Source organism: Symphalangus syndactylus, chromosome 10 (genome assembly GCF_028878055.3).
Source record: "Symphalangus syndactylus isolate Jambi chromosome 10, NHGRI_mSymSyn1-v2.1_pri, whole genome shotgun sequence".
Classification (NCBI taxonomy): domain Eukaryota; kingdom Metazoa; phylum Chordata; class Mammalia; order Primates; family Hylobatidae; genus Symphalangus; species Symphalangus syndactylus.
Window position 1 is genome coordinate 111,844,007 of NC_072432.2, and position 17,235 is coordinate 111,861,241.

The 17,235-nt window shown below is 35.9% G+C and overlaps 1 long non-coding RNA gene across 1 annotated transcript in view; it reads left to right on the forward strand.

Annotated features, from left to right (window-relative positions):
• Positions 1–17,235, forward strand: part of LOC129491358 (uncharacterized) — a 175,194-nt gene that overhangs the window by 87,471 nt on the left and 70,488 nt on the right. Inside the window, exons 8-9 of the long non-coding RNA XR_010114122.1 lie at positions 6,369–6,436; positions 9,599–9,728. This is a non-coding gene — a long non-coding RNA (uncharacterized lncRNA). The remainder of the gene's footprint in view (positions 1–6,368; positions 6,437–9,598; positions 9,729–17,235) is intronic.

Consider the following 17,235-nt stretch of genomic DNA (forward strand, 5'->3'; position numbering starts at 1 on the left):
AGATGCTGCAACTCCACACAGCGTGTAAAATATTATATACAACCAAAAATCAGCTTTTGCAGGTCTTTATTTCTTCTGTAAAACAGTAGATAACTTTTCCTTGGTTTCACTCTTTTTATTATGTACTAGATCCAGAAACTTAATGTAATGCCCTGCTTTATATTTCTTTGACTTAACATTGGTTTCAGAAAAAATCTTAGCTACCTAGAATTTACAGTCTCTGTTTCATGGCAGCACTGGATAATGACTGTGAAATGTAAAAGAATTTTGTAGTGACTGTAAATAGAAATGCCAAATTATTGATAGTTAATTGTTGCTGCTTCAAAAATAAGTATAAAATTAATGTGTAAGGAAGCCCATTCTTTCATATTAAATACTTGGGGTGGGAGGAGAGAAAGGGAACCTTTTCTGAAAATGAAAATAATTACTGCTATTTTAAAATTTCTTGATCATTGAATGTGAGACCCTTCTAACATGATGTGAGAAGCTGTACAAGTATAGGCAGAGTTATTTTCCTGTTTACATTTTTTTTTGTTTTGGGGAAAAATTAGTAGGTGTCTAATTACTGTTTACTTCATTGTTACATTGCAGTAAAAGTTATAAAACAAAACAGACAAACAAAAGTTATCTAACAAAGACTTGTTTACAACTGTTCAGGAAACTTTATTCATAATTACCCACAAATTGAAATCACCTAAATATCAACTGATAAATGGATAAAGAAACCATGCTATAGCTATATAATGTAATACTACTCAGCAATAAAAAAGAATGAAATGCTGATACAAGCAATAGTATACATGAATCTCAAAAACATTAGACTGTGCAAAAGTAGTCAGATCAAAAAAAGTACATACCAAATGATTCCATTTATATAAAACTAGAAAAAACAAGTCTAATTTAAATGGACAGAAAGCAAGCCGTTGACTCTCTGGGGCTGGAGATGTTGATGGGGTTGGCTGGGAAAAATGTAGGGAAGCTTTCTGGGGTGATGAAAATGTTCTATATCTTCATTTGATAATGGTTGCATGAGTTAATAAATTAGCCAAAAATCATCAAAATGTACACTTCAAATGGGTACATTTGGTGTTATGTTAATTATATATCAATAGAGTTGATTTTAAAATAATCTAGAAGCTCAATTTACTTCTTTATTCTCTTTGGACTCTTTTGGTCCTCCCATGGGAAAAAAAAATGCATGAATGCCTTTGACTTTTGTGATTAGGAGCAAAGTTGCAGAATCTACACAGGAAAACCTAAGTTAATATCTCCAAATTTCATATGCTTTATTCTGATGAAAGTGAGAGGTGATATAAGGAGAGACCATTTTGCAAGTATGAGATATAATGTAATAGGTCCAAATAGAGACACTCATTAATCCTCCCAATATGCCAAGCAGTGTTAAGTGTTGAGAGTCCATCCAAGAGTAAGACATTTGACTGAATGCATCTGAGTATAGGAACCTTGCCTGTCTGTTCTATGTTGCATTCCCAGTACCTAGCACTGTATGCCTGCTACATGCTTATTGAATTGTTGAATGAAGACATGCTTACTTTTATCATAGATGTTAGAATCTAGTGCAAGTGGCAGGCATAGATTTATGTAATTTTAATAGACAGATAATTGCTGGGTGATGACACATTCAGTGCTATGAGAATAGAGAGGAGGAACAATTAGCCCAAACTGAAGTTTCTGGAAAGTCCTTATGAAGGAGATGTATCCATGCTGAGAAAAGTGAATTTGAGCAAAACAAGAGAAAAGGTGTAATATGTCAGACAGAAAAATATAGTCTATATAGGGGCATGGAGATTTGCTAATTCATCCAAAGAATATTTAGTGAACCACTATCGTGCTAAGTACTGTTGTAGGAGCAGAAGACTAAAGATGACTAAGAAGATAATCCCTGTCCTCATAAACTTTATATGCTAATGGAGGAGGCAGATAATTTTTTTTTTGAGAGTGGCCAGATGTTGGCTTTAATAGGAAATGATTTTTTTTATTTTTTCTTTTTTATTTTATTATTATTATACTTTAAGTTTTAGGGTACATGTGCACAATGTGCAGGTTTGTTACGTATGTATACATGTGCCATGTTGGTTTGCTGCACCCATTAACTTGTCATTTAGCATTAGGTGTATCTCCTCATGCTATCCCTCCCCCCTCCCCCCACCCCACATCAGTCCCCTGAGTGTGATGTTCCCCTTCCTGTGTCCATGTGTTCTCATTGTTCAGTTCCCACCTATGACTGAGAACATGCGGTGTTTGTTTTTTTGTCCTTGCAATAGTTTGCTGAGAATGATGATTTCCATTTTCATCCATGTCCCTACAAAGGACATGAACTCATCATTTTTTATGGCTGCATAGTATTCCATGGTGTATACGTGCCACATTTTCTTAATCCAGTCTATTGTTGTTGGACATTTGGGTTGGTTCCAAGTCTTTGCTATTGTGAATAGTGCCACAAGAAACATACGTGTGCATGTGTCTTTATAGCAGCATGATTTATAGTCCTTTGGGTATATACCCAGTAATGGGATGGCTGGGTCAAATAGTATTTCTAGTTCTAGATCCCTGAGGAATCGCCACACTGACTTCCACAATGGTTGAACTAGTTTACAGTCCCACCAACAGTGTAAAAGTGTTCCTATTTCTCCACATCCTCTCCAGCACCTGTTGTTTCCTGACTTTTTAATGATGGCCATTCTAACTGGTGTGAGATGGTATCTCCTTGTGGTTTTGATTTGCATTTCTCTGATGGCCAGTGATGATGAGCATGTTTTCGTGTGTTTTTTGGCTGCATAAATGTCTTCTTTTGAGAAGTGTCTGTTCATGTCCTTTGCCCACTTTTTGATGGGGTTGTTTGTTTTTTTCTTGTAAATTTGTTTGAGTTCATTGTAGATTCTGGATATTAGCCCTTTGTCAGATGAGTAGGTTGTGAAAATTTTCTCCCATTTTGTAGTTTGCCCATTCACTCTGATGGTAGTTTCTTTTGCTGTGCAGAAGCTCTTTAGTTTAATGAGATCCCATTTGTCAATTTTGGCTTTTGTTGCCGTTGCTTTTGGTGTTTTAGACATGAAGTCCTTGCCCATGCCTATGTCCTGAATGGTAATGCCTAGGTTTTCTTCTAGGGTTTTTATGGTTTTAGGTCTAACATGTAAGTCTTTAATCCATCTTGAATTAATTTTTGTATAAGGTGTAAGGAAGGGATCCAGTTTCAGCTTTCTACATATGGCTAGCCAGTTTTCCCAGCACCATTTATTTATTAAATAGGGAATCCTTTCCCCAATGCTTGTTTTTGTCAGGTTTGTCAAAGATCAGATAGTTGTAGATATGCAGCGTTATTTCTGAGGGCTCTGTTCTGTTCCATTGATCTATATCTCTGTTTTGGTACCAGTACCATGCTGTTTTGGTTACTGTAGGCTTGTAGTATAGTTTGAAGTCAGGTAGCGTTATGCCTCCAGCTTTGTTCTTTTGGCTTAGGATTGACTTGGTGATGCGGGCTCTTTTTTGGTTCCATATGAACTTTCAAGTAGTTTTTTCCAATTCTGTGAAGAAAGTCATTGGTAGCTTGATGGGGATGGCATTGAATCTATAAATTACCTTGGGCAGTATGGCCATTTTCATGATATTGATTCTTCTAACCCATGAGCATGGAATGTTCTTCCATTTGTTTGTATCCTCTTTTATTTCATTGAGCAGTGGTTTGTAGTTCTCCTTGAAGAGGTCCTTCACATCCCTTGTAAGTTGGATTCCCAGGTATTTTATTCTCTTTGAAACAATTGTGAATGGGAATTCACTCATGATTTGGCTCTCTGTTTGTCTGTTATTGGTGTATAAGAATGCTTGTGATTTTTGTACATTGATTTTGTATCCTGAGACTTTGCTGAAGTTGCTTATCAACTTAAGGAGATTTTGGGCTGAGACAGTGGGGTTTTCTAGATATACAATCATGTCATCTGCAAACAGGGACAATTTGACTTCCTCTTTTCCTAATTGAATACCCTTTATTTCCTTCTCCTGCCTAATTGCCCTGGCCAGAACGTCCAACACTATGTTGAATAGGAGTGGTGAGAGAGGGCATCCCTGTCTTGTGCCAGTTTTCAAAGGGAATGCTTCCAGTTTTTGCCCATTCAGTATAATATTGGCTGTGGGTTTGTCATAGACAGCTCTTATTACTTTGAGATATGTCCCATCAATACGTAATTTATTGAGAGTTTTTAGCATGAAGGTTGTTGAATTTTGTCAAAGGCCTTTTCTGCATCTATGGAGATAATCATGTGGTTTTTGTCTTTGGTTCTGTTTGTATGCTGGATTACATTTATTGATTTGCGTATGTTGAACCAGCCTTGCATCCTAGGGATGAAGTCCACTTGATCATGGTGAATAAGCTTTTTGATGTGCCGCTGCATTCTGTTTGCCAGTATTTTATTGAGGATTTTTGCATCAATGTTCATCAAGGATATTGGTCTAAAATTCTCTTTTTTGGTTGTGTCTCTGCCCAGCTTTGGTATCAGGATGATGGTGGCCTCATAAAATGAGTTAGAGAGGATTCCCTCTTTTTCTATTGATTGGAATAGTTTCAGAAGGAATGGTACCAGTTCTTCCTTGTACCTCTGGTAGAATTCGGCTGTGAATCCATCTGGTCCTGGACTCTTTTTGGTTGGTAAGCTATTGATTATTGCCACAATTTCAGAGCCTGTTATTGGTCTGTTCAGAGATTCAACTTCTTCCTGGTTTAGTCTTGGGAGGGTGTATGTGTCGAGGAATTTATCCACTTCTTCTAGAATTTTTAGTTTATTTGCGTAGAGGTGTTTGTAGTATTCTCTGATGGTAGTTTGTATTTCTGTGGGATCGGTGGTGATATCCCCTTTATCATTTTTTATTGCGTCTATTTGATTCTTCTCTCTTTTCTTCTTTATTAGTCTTGCTAGCGGTCTATCAATTTTGTTGATCTTTTCAAAAAACCAGCTCCTGGATTCATTAATTTTTTGAAGGGTTTTTTGTGTCTCTATTTCCTTCAGTTCTGCTCTGATTTTAGTTATTTCTTGCCTTCTACTAGCTTTTGAATGTGTTTGCTCTTGCTTTTCTAGTTCTTTTAATTGTGATGTTAGGGTGTCAATTTTGGATCTTTCCTGCTTTGTCTTGTGGGCATTTAGTGCTATAAATTTCCCTCTACATACTGCTTTGAATGTGTCCCAGAGCTTCTGGTATGTTGTGTCTTTGTTCTCGTTGGTTTCAAAGAACATCTTTATTTCTGCCTTCATTTTGTTATGTACCCAGTAGTCATTCAGGAGCAGATTGTTCAGTTTCCATGTAGTTGAGCGGTTTTGAGTGAGTTTCTTAATCCTGAGTTCTAGTTTGATTGCACTGTGGTCTGAGAGACAGTTTGTTATAATTTCTGTTCTTTTACATTTGCTGAGGAGAGCTTTACTTCCAACTGTGTGGTCAGTTTTGGAATAGGTGTGGTGTGGTGCTGAAAAAAATGTATATTCTGTTGATTTGGGGTGGAGAGTTCTGTAGATGTCTATTAGGCCCACTTTGTGCAGAGCTGAGTTCAATTCCTGGGTATCCTTGTTAACTTTCTGTCTCGTTGATCTGTCTAATGTTGACAGTGGAGTGTTAAAGTCTCCCATTATTATTGTGTGGGAGTCTAAGTCTCTTTGTAGGTCACTCAGGACTTGCTTTATGAATCTGGGTGCTCCTGTATTGGGTGCATATATATTTAGGATAGTTAGCTCTTCTTGTTGAATTGATCCCTTTACCATTATGTAATGGCCTTCTTTGTCTCTTTTGATCTTTGTTGGTTTAAAGTCTCTTTTATCAGAGACTAGGATTGCAACTCCTGCCTTTTTTTGTTTTCCATTTGCTTGTTAGATCTTCCTCCATTCTTTTATTTTGAGCCTATGTGTGTCTCTGCATGTGAGATGGGTTTCCTGAATACAGCACACTGATGGGTCTTGACTCTTTATCCAATTTGCCAGTCTGTGTCTTTTAATTGGAGCATTTAGCCCATTTACATTTGAAATTAATATTGTTATGTGTGAATTTGATCCTGTCATTATGATGTTAGCTGGTTATTTTGCTCGTTAGTTGATGCAGTTTCTTCCTAGCCTCCATGGGGCATTAAGCTGGTATTTTAAAAAATTTGCTTTGATTTCTATCAACATGCAGGGAATATTGTTTTCTAAATTGTCCATGGAATGGAAACCTAGGGAAACTTGTGCATTTCATCATATTTTATCCTAAATTGTTTGCTATATTATGATTCTTATATAGAAGACTCCTTTCTGCTCTTTTGCCTCATTGTTTAGACTTCTGAATTCAAAACCAAGAAGTGATTACTTTTTTTCTGTGTTTTATATTTTCAGATCCCTTCTCTGAAACAATCAGATGAGAACAGCTTAACTGGCTAAGCAGAGAGTAAGCCAAAGACATGGTAAGAGCCCATTCTGGGTGCGTGGGTGGGGATCACATTGGCTAACATTTTAACCTTATTATTCCATCTCTCAATTAAATGTCAACTTTTTATTTAAAAATAAGAGTTATAAGTAGCCAAATCATGTAATTTCCCTTTCAGTGTCTCATGTTCTCCTATCCACGCATTAACAGAAAGGTTAATAAGAATTGAAAAGGAAAATCAAGGAAGTAAGGCAGCAGAATAGACACTAGGGAACATTTAATTATTGGATTTTCTCTGATTCCATTACTGAGATATTCTTTGTGTTCTTGGTACATATTTGCAGTACTAATGTAATCTACCCCTCCCCTGCCCCCCTAGAAGAAGTGATGAAGGAGTACGTAAAGTAAATAAGGACCCATGTTTGGTAAATTTCATTCCTAGTCTTTCCAGGTACCCCTTCCCGCTCCAGAGTCTGAAATCTTAACCCTCAATGCATACACATACACACACGTACACAGATACAGGTACACATAAACACACATGCACATATGCTTGGAAGTCATTTGGATTAAGAGACTACTCTTTTGGAGTACAAAAGCTAGTCTTCATCCAATAATAGTTTGTTTTCAAGAAAGTCTGGATTTGGAGGTTTAAGAGAAGAAGAAAACAAGAAGAAAGAAACAGATTTTGTCAACATGAATCTAATTCTACTTTCCTGTGGTCATTGTTTCACTTCCTCCTTCTATATCTTTAGCACAAGAACTAGATTATGCTACCCTTGGAAAACTTTGGAAACTGAACTGTAAACAGTATAGAGAATTGGTAGAGAGTTAGAAAAATGAAGAAAAATTAAAGGATACCAAACAATTGCAGAATGAGGAAAAATTGTAGAATAATGGAGAATTAGAGAATAATGAAAAATTGTAGAATAATGGAGAATTGGAGAATTATGAAAAGTTGTTTGGTTTTATTTTTTAGAAGATGATCTATTCCTACACAGAAGTGCTGGAATTTGTGGTAGAGTTGGGAAAACACACCCCAATCCTACAGATTCAGTGTTTAGGTGTAAACACCAACCTGTGAAATTTAAGTTGGTGGCCCTTGGGAGTCATGGAAGAAATTGAGCTTTTAGAGTAAATTAGCAATTACCATGCTACTTATTCAGAACTTAATACGGAGGTATTGTTTTTATTATTATGTTACGGCATGTTGCTTTATAATGCACTTAAATAATCTGTGCAATCAGTGTTTTATGTCTATATAAGCTCCTTGAGGGCAGTGGTTTTACTATTTATTTCTTAGGATCCTTCTAAAATGTTTCATGTTTGGCTCACATAAAACACTTGAAGCATGTTAATTAATATTCCTTTAGAGTGAAACTTGTGAGCTTTCTTCTCTCCAAGTTATTTCTAATATACTTACTATGTGTTTCTGACTAGTTTGTAAGCTTACTGGAGGCGGGGACCAGGCCTTCCACTTAGTTTCATTTTTTCATGCCTAGCAGAGTGATAGACACAAATGAGTTCATTAAATACTTGTTGATGGATTGAATGATTGACTAGAAATTTGCTTGAAGTTCTAGTTCTGGGAAATTAAAGCTTTAGTTTGTCTGAACAAACAAGCAAATGAACAAAGAAAAATAGAATAGTAAAGTATCTCTAGATGTCCTAATGGTTCTGATAATTTCACTAATACAAGATCTTATATTTATTAGAACTTGTTTGGTTTCTGATAACAGAATTTCAATTCAAATTTGCTTTCCTCAAATAAATGAATGAATGAACAAAAGTAACAAAATTAAATTTACCGAGTTACATAACTGACAAGTCCATGAACACAAGACCAGTTTCATTGTCTTCTTTGCTAGTCTCTGCTTTTGTCCTCATTGCCTTTTTAGTAACACAGACTTCTCTCATTTGTGGCTCAGGTTTCCTTTTTACTACTCTAGAAAGTATCAGGGCTGACTTTTGATCACTCTCATGGCTTGACTCAGATCATCTTCATGGGTTTGAATCATTATTCTGGCCAAAGGGTTGTAATACTGGCATTATCCAGGTCTGAGTCACATGTTCATCCCAGAATCAGATGGTACATTCAATTAGACTCAGACTGACATTGGGGAAGAGATATTTCCCCATTACAAAATTGAGGTGTTGTTTTCAAAAGAAGGAGAATGGATGTTGTATAGGCAAAAGCCACAGCTATCTCTCAGAGATCCTGTTTTTAGTTTTTTCCAAAATGGAGTCAATGGTTAAACCATTGTACTAAAAATATTTTCTTATGTAATAATTCATTTCTTCATTTTATGTTCATCAACGGTCTTTCACGATACAATAGTGATGCAATATAATTACAGATCAACCATCCATCCAACCAACCAACACAAAACCTGGATATTGTAGGTTGTATGTATAATTCTCTTGGACTTTCTGATAAATTGGAAATAGCTTTGGGCCCTTCAATCCTGTCCCTACTCTCTCTATCATCTTAGAAGCCTGGGCTGGAAACAGTTACTAACGTTTGCTTTAATACAGTTTTTTTAAGACCTAACTATGCATCAGAATCACCAGCTGTTATTAGAAAATACTGATATCCAGGCTCCATGCTTAGAGGTTCTTATTTCATTAACCTGTAGAAAGAATCAGGCATTTGAATATTTTTGAAAACACTCTAGTGAGTCTCATAGGCAGACAGGGTTGGGAACCTCTGTAAGACTTGCTCCCTTTGCAGTGACTTTAAGGGGCTCTGTGAATCAGGAAATACAAACAATGAACAAAATTATACCTACCATAGTTCCGGTGTGCAACTATTGACAGCTGCACAATTCCCTCCAGGTGTACATTTCTCCCTGTCCGTCACACCTCTGCAAAACCCAGCAAACACAACTGTAATCACAATAGAGAAGTTCACAGAAAGGTTGACACCAAAGATGTGTTTTTCCTTTTGCTCATGTGCTAATTTTCTTTTCATATATATAAACACTGAGTGGTTTATATTTTTGGCAGGGTTGTACTTCTAAGTTAATATGCATCGTGAGTGCCAGTTAAGAAAAGTTTTCCCAAGAATTTAACATTGTTTGTGGTTTAGAGGTCACTCATAATGGCTTAAAGAGTTTAGCTGGAGTTTTGATCTTGCATTTTTTGCTTTTCCTACAGAATGCTACTATTTTTTCTTAATTAATTAAATATCTTTCTTTAGGAATGTACAGGATGTACCACAAACAATTCTGACATATGATTTAATCTATGTGTGACTACATTTTAAATACATTTGGGAAGGACTGAACAATGACGTGGAGCCCATCAATATTGGTACTGAAAATGAGACAGTAAGTTCATATAGAGCAAAATCCACAGAAAATTTAGGAAACCACAGAATGCATGTGATAGCTGAACTTAGATATCACATGTTATGTTTAATTATCTCCCAAATCATTAAAATATTGTGGGAATTTAATTATTCTGGAATATAAAAAATACATATTAAATTGTTTTCCTTGCAGTTGTACTTTAAATCATTATTTTAGGTTTGGAAAATCACAGTAACATAAAAATAGAGCAAATAAGACTTGTAGGGAAGTAAAATTCAGGAGTGATTCTGTTTTCACTTCAAAGAGATCATTGCGCTGTCTTATAGATTGTGAGAGGATTACAGGAAATTAAAGTTCTAGAGTAAATAAAACTATATTTGAATTTTTCCAATGTCACAGTTCAAACTCCACAACCTACCACAGTTGACATTCTAATTGAGTCTATAAATTGAGTCAGCTTTTGGAATTGATGTATAAACTGAAAGATAACTCATGAATTGCTAATTGTGTTTGATTTGAATTTTATTACTTTTGGCCAAAGGCATTACAAGATTTACATGGTAAGAAGGAGATACAGTATGGCTCCAAAATGATTTATGAAAATTAAAATAGAACAAAGATAGAATGAGGTATTGAATGTATGAATTGGTAGTTATAGAGATGATATCTTAAAATAACTTACCAGGCCAATAACAATTGTTTCTTTCCTGATGTAGAGACCATTTGATATTTAGCTAGGTTATATACAATAATCCAGCCATGGAAATTAGCAAAATCTGAAGGTATAATGAGAAAAGGAATAAATATGAACATTAATTAAATCTCAGGCCCCGACTTAAAGGAATAATTCTTCACTTGTTTAAGATACCAATGTGAGATGAATCATTCCACTAAAAATACACACTGTCTGAGAGTTCCAGTTGCTTCACATACTCACCAGCATTTGGTATTATCAATCTTTATAACTGTAGACATTTTCGTAGAAGTGTAGTGGCATTTCATCATTGTTCTAATTTGCATTTCCCTGATGACCAATGATATTGAGGATTTATTCAGATGCTTTTTTTGCCATGTGTTTATCTTCTTTGAAGAAATATCTGTTCAAGTCTTTTGCCTATGTTTCCATTGGCTGTTTGAGTTCTTATCATTGACTAGTAAAAGTTATTTATGTATTCAAATGCAAATTCTTTTTCACATATATATATTGTAAATATTTTCTCCCAGTCTGCTGCTTGTCTTTTGTTTCCTTAGTGCTGTCTTTAGAAGGACAGAAATTTTTAACTTTGATGATGTCCTATATATATATTTTTTTTTCTTTTATGGCTTGTGCTTTTTGCATCCCCTGTAAAAAATTTTCGCCTATTCTAAGGTTGAAAAGATTTTCACTTGTAAGCTTTATGGTTAAAACCACTTAAAAAAACTACATGGAAGTTTTTTTTTAATTTAAACCTTAAGTTAAATATGCACTTACCATACAGCATAGGAATTTCCCTGGTAGGACGCCAGGCATACCTCTTGGACCCAAGAGGATGCAAAGGCATAAGAATGATACAATGGACTTTGGGGACTTGGAGGAAAGAGTGGGTGGGTGGGGGAGGGGGCAAGGGATAAAATACAACATATATGGTGCAGTGTACACTGCTTGGGTAATGGGTGCACCAGGATCTCACAAATCACCACTAAAGAACTTACTCAGGTAGCCAAATACCACCTGTACCCCAATAACTTATGGAAAAATAAAATCAAAAAAAAGAAATGAAAACATATATCCATAGAAAGATTTGAACACAAATGTCCAAAACATCTTTCCAAATGAAAACAACCTTAAAGACCATTAACAAGTGAATAGATCAATATATGTGGTACACACACGCAATGTGGCATATGCATACACAGCAGAACAAAGGAACAAACTATTGATATACGCAACAAGGTGAATTGACCTCAAAACATGATGCCCAGTGAATGGGGCCAGAGAGAAAAGAATACAAACTGTACAATTCCACTTACATAAAATTCTAGAACAGGAACAGTGAATAATCATAGTAATAGAAAATAGATCAGTTGTTTCCTGTTCAAGAAGTGGGGGAAGATTTGACTGGGAAGGCACTTAAATAAACTGTTGGGAATGATAGACATGTCCTCTATCTTGATTGTGGTGTAGTTACATAGGTGTGTACAATTGTCGAAATTCATCAAACTGTCCACATTTTAATGCACTTTAACATATGTAAAAGCTGGGAAAATGTGATTAAAATGTTATTAAAAATACTGCAGGGTTTGCCAGTAGTGGGATACTTATTAAAAATCCATATGAATGGATTTTAAAAATGTGATTATTGGTAGAATTTCAAGCTCTTAAATCTCCAAATTCCTACGTTATTATTTATTTTTAAAAATAAGAAATTTTTCTTAAAGGAAATTTAAAAAATACAGAAAAATTAAAATAATAAAAAAATTACTCCTGTATCAACACTCAAACCCAATTTTTTCTCTGTGCTTTGTATTTTTCTTTTTACAGTTTTAATCACATTATTTATATAATATTGTAGTCTACTTTCTTCATTTAACATTATATTTTAAGGATTTTTCCAAAGAATGAAATTCTTATGATTTGTGCACAGTTTTTACTATGTGATTTTAACTGTACACAATATTCACAGAATATATATCATAAATTATTCACAATTATCTCCTACTTTTGAACACTTTTCTTTCTTGTTTGCTCTTGTATTTTTCCCCTATCTAATGCTGTGATGATTAGCATACAATGTTTTCCACATTGAGGATTATTTACTTAGGATGGATTCCCAAACACCTTGATCAAAGGGTAATACAGTCAACATTATTACTTGTAACCGAAAGATTAAAACTTGCTTCTTCTGCATGGCTTTTCTGTTAGTTTTCTATTCTAGGAAATCTTTCATTCTTTTAGCTTTCCAATTAATTATTGTTTTTTTGAGGCAGGGAGCAAAAGAGAAAGAGGATTTTCACCTACTCTCTGAATGTACTGCGTTGCCTGAATTAGCCTCATCTATCTGTCAAAGTGCCCAGAAACCATGATGATAGGAGCTGTGGAAATAGCTATCTAGCATATGGGAACCTGCTTATAATTTCTTGCTCACAGCATTTATCCCACATACAGCATTTATCTTTAAAAGAGCAAGACTAATGAACCCGTATGTATTGTTTTCTACTTATAGCATATCCTCATTTGAAATACATCCCATGAAAAATAAAACTCTGCTAATGAGTAAGGAATTGCAATGTTTTATAGTGAGTAGTGTCATAATACCTTGGTGTAATTCTTGCTTTTGCCACTGACCTTATTGAGTTCTTTTTTTTCTTAGTTAGAGAGAAAACTTATTGTCCGTAAAAAGCTTTGATCATCTCTGACCTAGAATACCATGTAACTATACCTTCCAATGAAAATTAATCATGCTTCAACAATATTGAGATTGGGCAAACAGATTACTGAGGAGGTGTCCATTTGGGGCAGTTATTTTTGCATTAACAAAAGATTCACAGTAGTATTCCCAGAAACGTTGTGAATTGCAGCTCTTGCATGGTTTACAAAAATTCAGATTGTGATCAACTCATTCAGGAATACATCTGTTACTAAGTGATGGGCAATATAAAATAGTGGTTAAGCTCTGTCATTTAAAATCGGTATATTTTGGGGCAAGTTACATGGTCTCTCTAAATCTGAATTTCATCCTTTGTGAAATAGACAATGAGGCAACTTTCCTCACAGTTTGTTGTGAAGTTTAAATGAGATAATGCATATACAATACATGCCTCATACATTGTGGATACTCAATAATAGACATGATGGTGGCTGTGTTTATAGAAAATGCAGTACCTAGGAATAATTCCATCATACCTCACAATTCTACTTGTTCTTTTCTCGTTCTCGATTCTTTGAACTCTTATCCCTGGACAACTTTGGCACAGCCATCCACTTCCCTCATTTTCAAATCTTGACCTCTCTTTTGGGAGATAAACAGCACTACACCCTCATATTCTCCAATAAAATGTTAACATAACCACTTGGACTAAAACCTGGATGTCCTCTGAGGACCTCATTACTCAGCAACCCTCTTGCTCTCTCTTTTTCTTAGCACATTCTACCCTTCACAACCAGGAGGAGACATCGTGTCCCCCTCTACACTATGCTATCTTTAAATCAAAGTTTCCCTTCTTCCTCCTACACAGCATCTTTGAGGCTCAATCCTTCTAGATAGATCATCATCTTTTTCCCATGGTGATCATTTATAGATCTTTTCCTAGCCACTTTCCATCTTTCACTAACTTTTGGCCTCAGCACTTTTTTTTTTTTTTTTTGAGATAGAGTCTTGGTTTTGAGATGGAGTCTCAATCTGTCACCCAGGCTGGATTGCAGTGGCACGGTCTCAGCTCACTGCAACCTCTGCCTCCCGGGTTCAAGCAATTCTTCTGCCTCAGCCTCCTAAGTAGCTGGAATTACAGGTGCACGCCACCACGCCTAGCTAATTTTTGTATTTTCAGTAGAGGTGGGGTTTCACCATGTTGGCCAGGCTCATCTCGAACTCCTGACCTCAGATGATCTGCCTGCCTAGGCCTCCCAAAGTGCTGGGATTACAGGCATGAGCCACCACACCTGGCTTGGCCTCAGTATCTTTATTTCCTTTATTTCCTGTCATCATTCTTGGGAACCTGGCTTGTCAGCTTCTTCTCTTTGCAGTGACCTTTCCATCTCCACCCACTCCAAAATCTCAAATGCATATATTCTTCTCTCCAACTACAACTTCCCATAATTCTGGTACTTCCTACTTCATGGCAGTAAATCCATTGATCCTGTTTCTTACTCATAATCCTTCAACTCATTTATCTTATCACTTTCCTTCCTTTCTAGCTTAGATTTCATGATTCATTAACTTAATTTCTCCCTTCCAAATATTCAAATGCTCTTGCCCTGTCTCCTTCTGCTGTATAAACTTCGTAAAATTCTAACCTTGGTTTGACTTTTCTTGCCCTTTCCATATCTGCTTATGAGGAAGGGAGCAGATATAGCTTATGCCTCACAGCTGAGGAATAAATCAAAACATCAGACCTCAAATGGCATCTGAACATGATTCCATAATTCTACATTAAAAAAATTATTCAGTATTTTAAAATTCGTTTTACTCTTATTTCTTTCCCTCTCATTTTAGCTAATAACTTAGTGTCATCATGAGCATAGAAACTACAAGATGGAGACTTTGTTATTTTCTTCATCACCAAAATTGGTGATCCAAAGCTGTCTGCATTAGTACTTATCTCTTTCTTTCTTACTTTTTTTTTTTTTTTTTTTTTTTTTTGAGACGGAGTCTCGCTCTGTCGCCCAGGCTGGAGTGCAGTGGCACAATCTTGGCTCACTGCAAGCTCCACCTCCCGGGTTCACACCATTCTTCTTCCCCAGCCTCCCTAGTAGCTGGGACTACAGGCACCCACCACCACGCCTGGCTAATTTTTTTTTGTATTTTTTAGTAGAGACGGGGTTTCACCGTGTTAGCCAGGATGGTCTCGATCTCCTGACCTCATGATCCACCCGCCTCGGCCTCCCAAAGTGCTGGGATTACAGGTGTGAGCCACCGCTCCTGGCCTTTCTTTCTTACTGTTAAAATGAAGGCAATATCCCTTCCTCTTCCAAATGTTGGTACTTACACACATACTCCAGATCTCATCCCTTATCACTTCTCACTTTCTTAAAGTCTTTGCTCAGTTGCTCATTCTCTCTCCCCACTGCATCCTCAATCTTTATCTTCCTAAATGATCTTTCCCATAACACAAAGGTGCTTTATTATCTCCCATCTCCACACTTCCTTGACTCTGGAACTCCTGCTATTACTCCATGGTCCCCACCTTTTCACAGCCTGGCTTCCCAAGAGTGGCTTGCAAAAGCTACTTTTACATTTTTACTGAATTCACTCTCCAACAAGTTCTAAAATGGCATCTACTCCTGCCACTTCACAAAAACTGCTTTTGTAAGACCATCAACAACCTTCATGGTACCAATTTCAAAGATTCATTTTCTGACCTTATCTTTATTGACCATCTAACGGCATCTGGTGATATCTTTAATAAAATAATACCCAATTCTTTAAAATTCTCCAAATGGGAGAGAGGTGGTTGTGCCTGTAAACTTCTCTCCATTCCCAAGATGCATATTTATTTCCTTTGGGAGACCTCCCAGTAACCATATGCCACACAGAAGCCTCTGTTCCTTCTCTTCTCTAACTTCTAGTTCAGATGTGGTGGACTTATCTCTCAGTACTCTTAATTCAGATGTAGACTTAGGCTCTTCTTTAAGATCTCTCAGCACAGTGGGAACATGTAAACAAACTTACCTAAAAACTCAGGAATAACAAAAGAAAATACATCCAGAAAGAATTTAGCAAACCAGTATTCTGTTCTACAGGCATGGCTCATTCATCTGCAGTGTGGGGCTCCCAAAGTGCTCAGAAAGAACGGTTTGTGGTCCTACTGTTACACATGAGGGGTCTCCTTTGGGCAGAAAATGATTCTCAAAACACAAATTCTTTTTTTAATTCTCAGGGGTAGACAATGTGTCATTTAATAAACTTTCATTTATATATGTAATCAAGAACTATTTACAAATAACCTATTGAGTTATTAAATATTAGATCAACTAACTTGGTTGAGTTGCTCATTTGGTATTGAATAAAGTTAATTATAAGTTTATATTCATCAAATAAATGACTAAATAGTCGGATTCCATCAAGGGATTTATTCTACGAATAAGTCTGTGGGCCATATATTTGGCAGCATTGCAAAGCACCATCTGATAATTCCAATACTATTATTGTAATAATAATAATTATTAAATAATTACAATACTATTATTAAATGTACATAAATGTACACAGAAGAGAAAGGGGGCTTTGGCTTGCCTACTAGGATAGCAGTGCAAAGCAGTAGAGAGCCACTGTGCCATTTTTTTCTAATTTTGATAGATATCACGTTAGCAGCACCTCCCAGAAACTGATTTTCTCTCAAAGCTAGATTAAAAGGACCGTCCTCAGAATAAAAGTTTCAACTTGATAGTTTGATGTTAGAGTTAAAGGGAACTCCTATATTTTTGAAGGGAAACTTTGTTATTTTGGGCTAGTACTTCAAGAACTCTGGATATGCTTGAGGTCATGGACTCCATAGTGACAGAGGAAAGGTAGCCTCTGGAGGAAAGGTTAAGGCAGAATGGAAACAGGAAGGGCTTCACCAGTTTGTTGTGGTGGTTCCCAGACTTTTGGATTTCTGGGATGAGTAAAATTTTAAAAGTGGAAGAGTAACACAAAATGACTAACTTTGTATTTTACCAAATAAAGATATCAAAAGAGAAAATATAATCTACTATTAAAAGAGAGGAGTATTTATGATAATAAAAGTGAGGATATAATCTTAGAATAAATAAGTATAATTTACAATATATGCTATAATTGAGTATAAAAATCTCACTGTATCTTTTTTTTTCCATTTTGCTGCACTG